At 41.4% G+C, this 10527-nt stretch overlaps 1 pseudogene; it reads right to left on the bottom strand.

The window, feature by feature from the left end:
• Window positions 1-8318: 8318 nt before the first annotated feature.
• LOC142439936 (ATP-binding cassette sub-family F member 2 pseudogene) lies at window positions 8319-10169 on the bottom strand (annotated as a pseudogene).
• Window positions 10170-10527: the final 358 nt, after the last annotated feature.

Raw genomic sequence — 10527 nt, forward strand, 5'->3', positions numbered from 1 at the left:
CCATATTATAAGGGCTTTATTCCCCCTTAATTCTTAGTACTATCAAGGCCGTCCCTCCCTTACCGTGAGTAATTTAATTCTTGTGAGCATATCCCCAATCCAGAATTCTTACCGGGAAACTTTTTTGTCTGTTTGTTTTCACTTTTAGAGAATTTACTCTATAGTGGATTCCACATGAAGCTTAAGATTCTTTACGGAAAAATAATACACACAAAGGTTTACAACTTGAAACTCTGAAAATCCTTACATTTCTGTTAAAACTTCCCATTAAATGAGAATATTGAACCCCTAGTTCTCTCTGCAATGTCCAGAAATCCATTCAAAGAAAGGTGTTAAGAGCATATTATTATTGCTGCTTAGTGCCCTTGAGTCAATTTTCCCCCCAAGGTGACCCTCCATGACAGAGTAGACCTTCCCCCAGAAGGTTTCCCATATTCTAATCTTTATGAGGACAGGTTTCCTGAGCCTTTGCCAGTGGATCTACTGGGTGGGTTCGCATTGCCAACCTTGCAGTTCGTAGCACAGTACTTCATTATTGTGTGGCCAGGACTTATTTTTAAACAGAATTAAACACAAACACACACACACACACACACACAGACTTACTATCATTGAGTCCATTCTGACCCATAGCGACACTAGGACAGAGTAGACCTGCACCTGTGGGTTTCCAAAAGTGCGGGAGCAGAAAGCCTCATCTTTCCATCGTATAGCAGCTGTTGGTTTTAAACAACTGGTCTGGCAGTAATAAAGCCCAAGTCATAATTTCAAGCTACCGGGGTGTTACCTAAAGGACATATAGCCCACAAAAAATTTTTAAAGAGGAGAAAAATCCAGAAAACAAGATATTTAGGCACAATTTTGGAAAATGAAGAATACATGATTGTATAGAATCTGTCCCAACAAAACAGATTAAAATGAAACTCTAAATGTTAGCTGAAAACAACGTCAATTAGGAGCAGGATCACTTGTGTTGTAAAGCTCAGGAAGGCTGACATACTGAAAGCTTAGATACCTAGGAAAACCGAGGGGGGCGGGGGGGAGAAGCCCTGACATCTGGATCATTTGAGAGTCTAGATAAAGAGCTCTTCAGAGTCTCCTCTGAACTTGATGAAACTCAGGAATTTACCTGATAAAGTGGTTAAAAGAATAAAGTAAGTCATTATAATAAATACGTACATAATTTTATACTATTTAAACATAAAACGATGTATTAAGAAGTTTCTGGATAAGTGATGAGAGACACTCATTAAGTATGTGTCCTGGTTATCTATTGATGTGAACCAAATTACCTCAAACTCAGTGGACCCAAACAAGAGTCATAACCCTTAGACTATTTGAATCTCTGAATTTTTAATTTTTAAATTCCACTGTTATATGCTTTTAAAAAAGTAATTCCAAGAAATTTCTCAGATTCCCTTCTATTTCTTTCTCCACTTGGAGGTAGTAAAGAGGGCAAGGGGGCAGTGATGGGGCCAAGGAAGTACCTAGCATGGTTGGAATATTGGTAATATACTAGGGAAAGCGAGCATAATAAATATTTTTAAGATAATGCAAGCCAGCTTTCTTATTGTTGGAAAAGTGACTAACAAATGCAAAAGAAAGAGAATATTTGAAACAAGACTTCAAACAAAGTAAAGTAGGTTTTATCAACGCAGTGAAATCAAAACATACCCAAATTTGCAATATCTGGGTGTACATGAACCATACCTGGAAGAGGACAAGGTACAGCTTGAAGCTCCAAAGGGAGGCTCAGAAGAGATGTCTGAATGCTGTTCAAGAGCTCAGTGCAGGAGACTGGTTTATTGCCACGGTTAGGACACTGACATACACTCAATCTGACATAGTTGGCTGCCATTTTTGAGCTGGGCACCACTGTTAAGAGATTTAGTTGCTATGCAACATGCACTCTGCCCTTGAATTTCAGAAGTGAGATTAAGCTATTTGTAGGGTATTGACTCTGAATTGTTCTCCTCTGGTTATTGTTCAAATATATATATATTGCAAATTCTGTTTCATGCCGTCTTCATTTCATTGCCCCTGACTGAGCCAGGAAGAATTAATGGGAAGCCCTGGCTTGAAAGAATGGCTGTTGCTATGCTACGTTCAATATTCGTTACCAATACCATATGCAAAGGCATCGTTTCCTCTGCAGTCTTCCTTAATCGTTAACCAACTTTCACACACACATGATTCGTTTGAAACTACCACGGCTTGAGTCAGGCATCTTAGTCCTCACAGTGATATCTCTGCTCGTTAGCAGCAAATTTTCCCAATGTATTGCATCCATCATTTGATTTATTCACTGCCGTTTTCATTGGTATTGACTGTGGAGCCAAATGAAATCAAAGCCTTTGGTCACTCAAATGTTCTCTCCCTTTATCATGATGTTGTCTCTGTGCAGTTGTGAGGATTTGTGTTTTCTTTACATTGAGTTGTGTTCCACACCGAAGGCTGCAGTGCTTGATTTTCATCCACAAGCTTCTGTCATGTGCATATCACAGGTTGTTAATAATACTTCCTCCCATCCTGATGCTATGTTCTTCTTCATTTAGCCCATCTTTTCAAATTATTTACTCATCATACAGATTGCATAAATATGGTGGACACATACAACCCTGATGCACATCTTTCCTGATTTTAAACCAGTCTGTACGCCTGTGTTTCGGTGCATGACTGCCTGTTGGTCCATGAACAGGTTCCAGATGAGTCCTGGGAAGGGTTCGGGGATGCTCATTCTTAGCAATGCTCCCCACAGTTCGGTCTAATCCACATGGTTGAATGCTTTTGCATAGACCGGTTAACACAAGAGAGCATCTTTCTGGTGTTTTCTATCTTCAACCAAGATTTGTCTAACTTCAGAAATTATATTCCTTATTCCACACTCTCTTCTAAGTCTGGCTTGAATTTCTGTCAGTTTCCTGTTGCTATACGGCTTCAACCACTTTTGAATTCTCTCTAAATGAATTTTACTTTCATGTGATATTAGTGATATTGTGGGACAATTTCTGCATTCTCTTGGGTTATCTTTCTTTGAAACGTGCACATTTACAATTCTCCTCTAGTTGATTGGCCAGGAAGTTGTTTCCAAATGTCTTGGCAACGACTAGTTAGGCCTTCTACCGCTTGATCAGCTTATTGAACAATTTCTATGGGTATCTTGTCAATGTCTGGAGCTTTGGGTTTTTTTTTGCTAATACCTTTAGTGAAAGTTGGAATTCTTCCTTCAAAGTTACCAGCCTTGATCATATAACACCTCTTGAAATGGTTGAACATTGACCAATTCTGTTTGGTACAGAAGTGGACAGCTTTTCCTCTTCACGTCTGTTCTCAATGGCATAGCTGTGCTGCAGCCCAGGTGGTATTTGGAATATCAGTGGTATAGCTTCCAGAATCCGATCCTATTGCAGCACGGAAGATGATGGGGAAGATAGCTTAGGTGCTTGACTAGAACTGAAAGTATCAGTTTGTTAATATTAACTCTGATATTAAAAATATAGATGTATGTGTGTATATACACACGCACATAATTTCTTTGTTCCATAGGCCATGTTAGGTATAGAAACAAGAGCACCTCAATATGAATAAATAAAAAAATAGAAATCTTTTTTCTAAGTACCATTATAAAAGTAATTCTTAGAAAAACCCTTGCATTCCAGGTTTGTTGTTGTTGATGGGTACTACTGATTCCATTGTGACTCATGAAACCTATGTGCCTAGAATGGAAATGTTTAATAGCAGGTTCAAGGCTGTGACCTTCCGGAAGCAGATAGCAGGCCTTTCTTCTGAGGCATCTCTGTGTTGGTTCAGACCATCCTTGCATTTAGTACTTTCACACACAATAGGGACTCATCAACGTCTAGGGCAAGGGTGGGGAAAACTCCAAATGAATCTAGAACTGAAAAGAAAGTAAGTAAGAACTTCTCTAACTAAAAATGTGGGCCTGTTAAAATGACACAGAAACCTTTCAGAAAGTCTATCACTAGCCAAATCTGGGACAGCTTGAGCATCAAAGTAATGATATCCATGGATATAACTCATTCAGTCAAATAAGAATATATGATTATCAAGGGCTCATGAAGGAGAGGGGAGCAGGGAGGGAGGGGGGAAAAAAGAGGACCTGATGCGGAGGGCTTAACTGGAGAGCAAATGCTTTGACAGTGATTAGGGCAAAGAATGTATGGATATGCTTTATACAATTGATGTATGTATATGTGTGGATTGTGATAAGAGTTGTATGAGCCCCTAACAAAATGTAAAAAAGGAAAATGATTAGGGCAAAGAATGTACAGATGTTCTTTATACAATTGATGTATGTGTATGTATGGATTGAGATAAGAGTTGTATGAGCCCCTAATAAATTGTTAAAAAAGGAATATATGACTACACACCAAACTGCATACTGCTATACATGAATAGGCAATTAAGGGAAATGGGGGAACTTTAACTTGTAACTGTAGATTTGGGCAGTATTCTACATGGTGGTTTGCCATAGGAAATCATAAGCCAATGGGCAAACGTTTGTTGGGAAACAGGATACTGTCTTAGTCCTCTAATATCGTTCCACGGAATATGTATCAATTAAACAGGAACAATGACTGAGCACAAACCCATTGCCATTGAGTTGATTCCAAATCATAGAGACTCTATAAATAAAAATTAATAAACAAACATTGCCATCAAGTTGATACCAACTCATAGAACAGGGTAGAACTAACTGCCTCTGTGCGTTTCCAAGACTGTAACTCTTGGAGTAGAAAGCCCTAGCTTCCTCTTTCAGAGCATCTGGTGGTTTGGTTTCAAACTGCGAACCTTGTAGCTAGCCTTCCAACCTTATCCATCACACCACCAGAGCTCCAGAGATTCTATAGGATAGTATAAAACTGCCCCACGGGGTTTCCAAATGCGCAGATCTTTACAGAAGCAGAGTACCGCATCCCTCTTACAGAGGGCTGGCGGGTTCAAACCTTTCTGTTAGCAGCCAAGTGCTTAATCACAGTGTCACTATAGATTCTGCTTGTCAATTACCAAAGGAACAAGTCTAATTTTATAGTGGAGCAACCTGACACATACCAACTCATCCAGCTGATCAAGGTTAGCATTTCTAGCAATGGGACAGGTAGACATGGGGCCCACCTACTAATGTTGTGCACTTTGAGAAGAGTACAGAAGTGTCCCTTTTGTAGTGTTCCTGTCATTAAAGGAGGACCCGAAACTGCCCCCTGAGAAAACATCAAAAGGACCCAGGCGGAGAAAGAATCTTCAAAAGGGAGGCTCATGTTCTTTAAAACTGTCAAGGTCATGAGATTCGGGGAAAGACTGAGGAGTTGTTCTAGGTTGAGAAACCGAAAGAGATTTGAAAACTAAATCTGTCTTGAGATTTGAATTTGACTCTGAATCAGAAAGGACAATGGAAAACAAGTAGCAGAGTTTTAAAATCTGAATAAAACTCATAGCTTGAGCGTTAGTGCTGCCTGGCTAGTGTTGTTTTTTAATGGCAGCATTTAGCGATGAAGAGCAGCAGCTTGGGTTTTGGAAAACACACGCTGGAGTATTTAGGGAATGGCGTGAGAAAGGGGAAACCTACGTGGTAGTATGTTAGTGAGCTTAAATGAGGACATACAATATATAATAAACAGTTCTTTGTACCATTCTAGCAATTTTTCTGTAATTTTCAAGTGTTTTCTAAACCAATTAATACAAAAAAAGAGGATTGAAAATGTAAATCTCCTACAAAAGTTTCCTGATTGATCACAGCATTGATATCTTTCTCATTTTTTAATATTATCTTCACCTTATTCCACTATAAAACTATTTATACCTTTAAGCACAATGTTAATGTATCATTTGCAGAAAAATAGTGTTCATTAAACCAAAACCAGAAAAAAGACACAATCTGATTGTTGGTAAATTATTTTTCTATATAATCCTCCCTTTACCTCGTTCTTAACTTTGAGAATGATCCCTGCATCTGCGTAGACATTGTCACACAGTTACCAATGTCCAAGTTTAATAACTACGCAAACTGCATTTAGTATACACATTTAATTCAAAGCGCTTCTAAATTCTGGAGTCTGAAGTAACACGTGTATCTAGAATCACACTGGCAAAAAAAAGAAAGAAAGAAGTCATTCTGGGATCATAAACCTAGAGTCAAAACAGAAAGAAGCTAAAACATGAAAAAAGAAATCACATTCTTCTCAGATGCTCCTGAGTCTAAAACTAGTGATGCCCAGTGGTATTTGCCTTGACCACAAAAAATGTTCCTTCTTTCCAGAAATGCACATTCATTTGGTCCTTATGAAACTGCACCCCTCCAATCCAAGTCAGAATCCAGACTGTGGGCTTAAGGAGACTGTTTTGATAACAACCAAAAAATTCAGAATCTTTTATAGACACCATACTGGGAAAATCCAGTAAAGGAAATAACTTCACTCAATAGAAGATTCCTCAGGAGGATCCGTATTATGATTTGGTTAATACCAGTCAAGGAAGTTGGTGGTAGGTGGGTGGTAGGAAGTAAAGTTCTTTACCCAGAAGCCAATTGTGCACAGATATAAAGAAAACAATTGAATCTGATAGAAAATAGACAAATTCACAATTATATTTTGTCACTGGATCATATTCTACCTAAGACTGTACCAAATAGTTTTAATTCCTAATCCTAAAAAAAAGAAAGAAAGCAAAAGAAGAAAGAGACATTGGCATAGAATATAAAGCATTCTTTCTCTAAGTAAATGGTGAACATTTTCTTCATATTTTCTCTAACATTTTTACAATTGAGAAAACACTCCAAGAGGCTACAAATATTTATATATAGTCTAATTTCTTCAAGTGTTTTCCTGAGACCTACCTTGCCGAATGCTTCATAGCTCATAATGAGTTGGTGGTGAATGTTTCTTGAAAGTCATGAGCAGTAGCAAGAAAAAAAAAAAGGATTAAGTCCTTCTTCTCCAAACTTGTGTGCCAAAGCTCACTGGTGAATAGGAATTGAACAGTATAGCTATCTCTAACTTCTTTACTGCATATTACCTTAACACAGAGAAAAACGCAAACAACAAACAAACAAAATCAGAGAAGAAAAACATCATACTTGCTTTTAGCTGGGCAGTTCATAGATAAAGAACATGTGTACCTGGCTTTTGATAAAACTAATCTATCTACAGATCTCAAGATATAAATTGAAACTAAAAGAAGCGTTGTGCACTTCATACCAATTTCAGAGTTTGGACTTCATCCTCTGCTGATGAGTGTCACTGCAGGGGATGTTTCATCAACGATTGAGGAAACACACGTGTCACGGTGATTTTACTGATGTAAAAAGGATGCCCATAGGTCACCCATTTACATGATATAAATAGAGAATCCTGCTCTGCTTTGGACAACTGGGTCATGATAGAACTGCCTTTTCTGGCAGCAACTCTTGAGCAGACATTTTAGACATAGAAAAATCTAAGCTCTTTTACGTAGAACACATTTTTTTAAAAAAAGAGAGAAAAATTAGCAAGAACACTGATCAAACCATGACGTATATGAAAGGGAAGACCCGGAGACCACATCCATAGGTGTGCTCTGGCAGGCTAACCTTCCTTAAAGTCAGTGTCATTTTCTAACTCCATTATAACTGAGTTGTGACTAATCTTTGTCTCCCAGGATGAGAGGAATACAATTTTAGAAGCATTTTGGTAGAGCTTTCTCCTTACAAACAAAGTTTGCAATTGAAGGAAAACCACTACCCTCAGTCTGCCCTGACCAAATTCAAGAGACAACTTTTTTTTTTTAACATGGATCCTTCTCCCTTTATTGGACACTTTGTAGGTGTCACATAGGTTTAGAGATTACAGTTAAATAATTATTTAAAAACTGACCAGGACTAAAGCTGGGTGTAGAGCTCCATATGAGAAGTAGAAAGAATGGGGATGGTGGAGCTGGGGTTTCCACCAACATCACCAAAATCCAGAAAATGAGGATCCTAAGCTCTTTCATAGGTCAAATCCAGGGCTTGGGCCCCTGGACCAACCCCCAGATGCTTCTGGCTACTTCCCTACCCAGGTCAGGTGACCAGCCAGGGGCTGGATGGAAAGAGCCAGCTGAGTCCAGACACCAACAAAGGTCACTGGGAAGAGGACAGGAAACGGACATGTACGGTTCAGCTGTACGTGCGAGTGCAGCTAAGGTCGGCTGAGGGGCAGGCGAGGCTGGGGAGCGGTTTGCAGCAATGCAGGAGTGTAGCCCTGGAGTCCCGTCCTGAGCGGCTGGTCAGGGGAGCAGCTGTCAAGTCCCCAGTGGAACTCCTGACCCAAGCCTGGGCAGAGGGCTCACCCATTGTGGGTCCTCCTGGTGAGCTGAGGCTCCTCGTCCACCAGCTTGGACTTGTGGTGCTGCTTGTAGGCTAGGATATCTCCAGGCCACTTGGTGATTGTCTGCTTCTCACGGACCCAAAGTTTGTGCCACCTGCTGGATGAGTCTGAAGTCATGGCTGACCAGCATCATGCCACCTTCAAACTCATTGATGGCGTCGGCCAGCACATCAATGGTCTCAATGTCCAGGTGGTTGGTAGGCTCGTCCAGGAAGAGCAGGTGCTGGTTCTGCCAGGCTAGCCAGGCCAGACACACACGGCACTTCTGGCCATCGGATAGGTTCTGGATTGGGTTTACCTGCTGCTTCCCAGTGAGAAGGCTATATCGTCCAATGATCTTCCTCAATGTTTCTTCCTTCTCCTTGATTTCCGGGTAGCGTTTCATCATGTACTCCAAAGGAGAGCAGTGTAGATCCAGCTGCTCTTGTAAGTGCTGATGGTAATGCCCTATCTTGACGTGAGAGTGTTTGTGGATCATGCAGTCTGTGGGCAGTAGCTCTCCAGTTAACAGCTTCAAAAGCGTTGACTTCCCTGCTCCATTGGGCCGAACCAGAGCCACTCATGTGTCCAGGTCAATGCCAAACTCTAGGTTGCTGTAGATGCAAGGCCCATCTTTCGTATACCCAAAGCTAATGTTTTGTACCATAATGACTGGTGGAGGGATCTTGCCAAATGGTGGGAAATAAAATGATAGTGTCTTGTCACTAACAACCCGTTCTGTCAGGCCCGATGCCATCATTTTCTGTAGTGTCTTCTCTTTGCTCTTGGCACTGCCGTGGCCAAACCTGGCGATAGAGTTCTTCATGTGCGTGATCTGGTCCTGTTCCCAGTGGACGCACTTCATCTGGTTCTCCTCTAGCTCCAGCCGAGTCTTCATGTACTGATCATAATTACCCATAATACTTTCGTTTCTTGTGGTGCATGTGAAAGATATTGGTGCACACACCATTCAGGAAATCTTGGGAATGAGAGACGAGGACCAGGATACGCTTAAAAGTCTTGGGTTCTTCTTCTAAGCACACACAGGCATCAAGGTCCAAGTGGTTGGTGGACTCGTCCAGGAGCAGCAGGAAGGGCCGAATAAAGAGGGCTCTGTGAGGGTAACCCTTATCCTCCAGCCTCCACTGAAGTCTTTGAGCTTCTTGCGCTGCATGGCTGAATCCCAGCCCGTGCAAGATCCGTGAGGCCCTTATCTCTGCCTTGTCAGCGTCCAGCTCCTCTGGGCACTCATACAGCTCTATCAGCTTCTCGCACTCCGCATCCTCATGTGCCAGCCGCTCGGCCTCCCTCTCCAGCACGGCCCACTCCGTGTCCACGTCCATCACACACTGCAAGGGTGTCATGTCACTAGGGGGCATCTCACGGTCAGATGGTAGCTGTCAATATGCTCAGGGATGGGCACTTCCCATTTCCCAATAACAGAGAGCAGCAGGGACTTTCCAATTCCATTAAAGCCAATAAGACCATAGCGTCTGCCTGAACTAAGGTCCAGTTTGGTGTCACTGAGCAGCTCTTGGCCCTGAAAGGTGAGTGAGAGGTTGACGATGTGGACGTGCTGTTGGGGTGAGAGGCGAGGAGCCCAGTGACAGCTCGAGCAGCAGCCTTCTTCATCTCAAAGTCTTCAAGTTCCTTGGGCAGCAGATCCACTTCTGGGGTCTCTCTACCATTGGACTCCTCGTTTTTCTCCTCTGCCACCTGCAGCTCTGTGGCAGCATCTCCATTCTCTTCATGCCCTTTTTGGGGTCGCTGCCAGGCTTTGGCAGCTTCCTTCTTTTTGGCTGCTTTCTTCTTGGCCAAGTCAGAGGGCATGGTGAACCCCAGGGCAGGTTACTGTTCTTTCAAGGAGCTGGGCCTCACTGCTTTGGAAGACAACTTTTAATACACTCTTACGACTTCTCTTCTAAGAGTTTGAGATTTGGGAGATAAAAGTCCTTGAAACACAATGAAAACATGAATTCATTTATATACAAAAATATTTGTGTTATCTATATTTCTCTCATATATGTCCAGGTAAAAGAAAATTCACTTCTCCAGACAGTATCATCATCTCTGGGTGGTATAAATGGTTGCCATGAGGCTGAATTAACTCAATAGCAAGGGATAAGAAAACACCACAGAAAGCTGATTCTTCTTTAAGAACACTTTAATAGTGAATCGAGAGTGTAGC

The sequence above is a fragment of the Tenrec ecaudatus genome, chromosome 2 (genome assembly GCF_050624435.1).
Source record: "Tenrec ecaudatus isolate mTenEca1 chromosome 2, mTenEca1.hap1, whole genome shotgun sequence".
Lineage (NCBI taxonomy): Eukaryota > Metazoa > Chordata > Mammalia > Afrosoricida > Tenrecidae > Tenrec > Tenrec ecaudatus.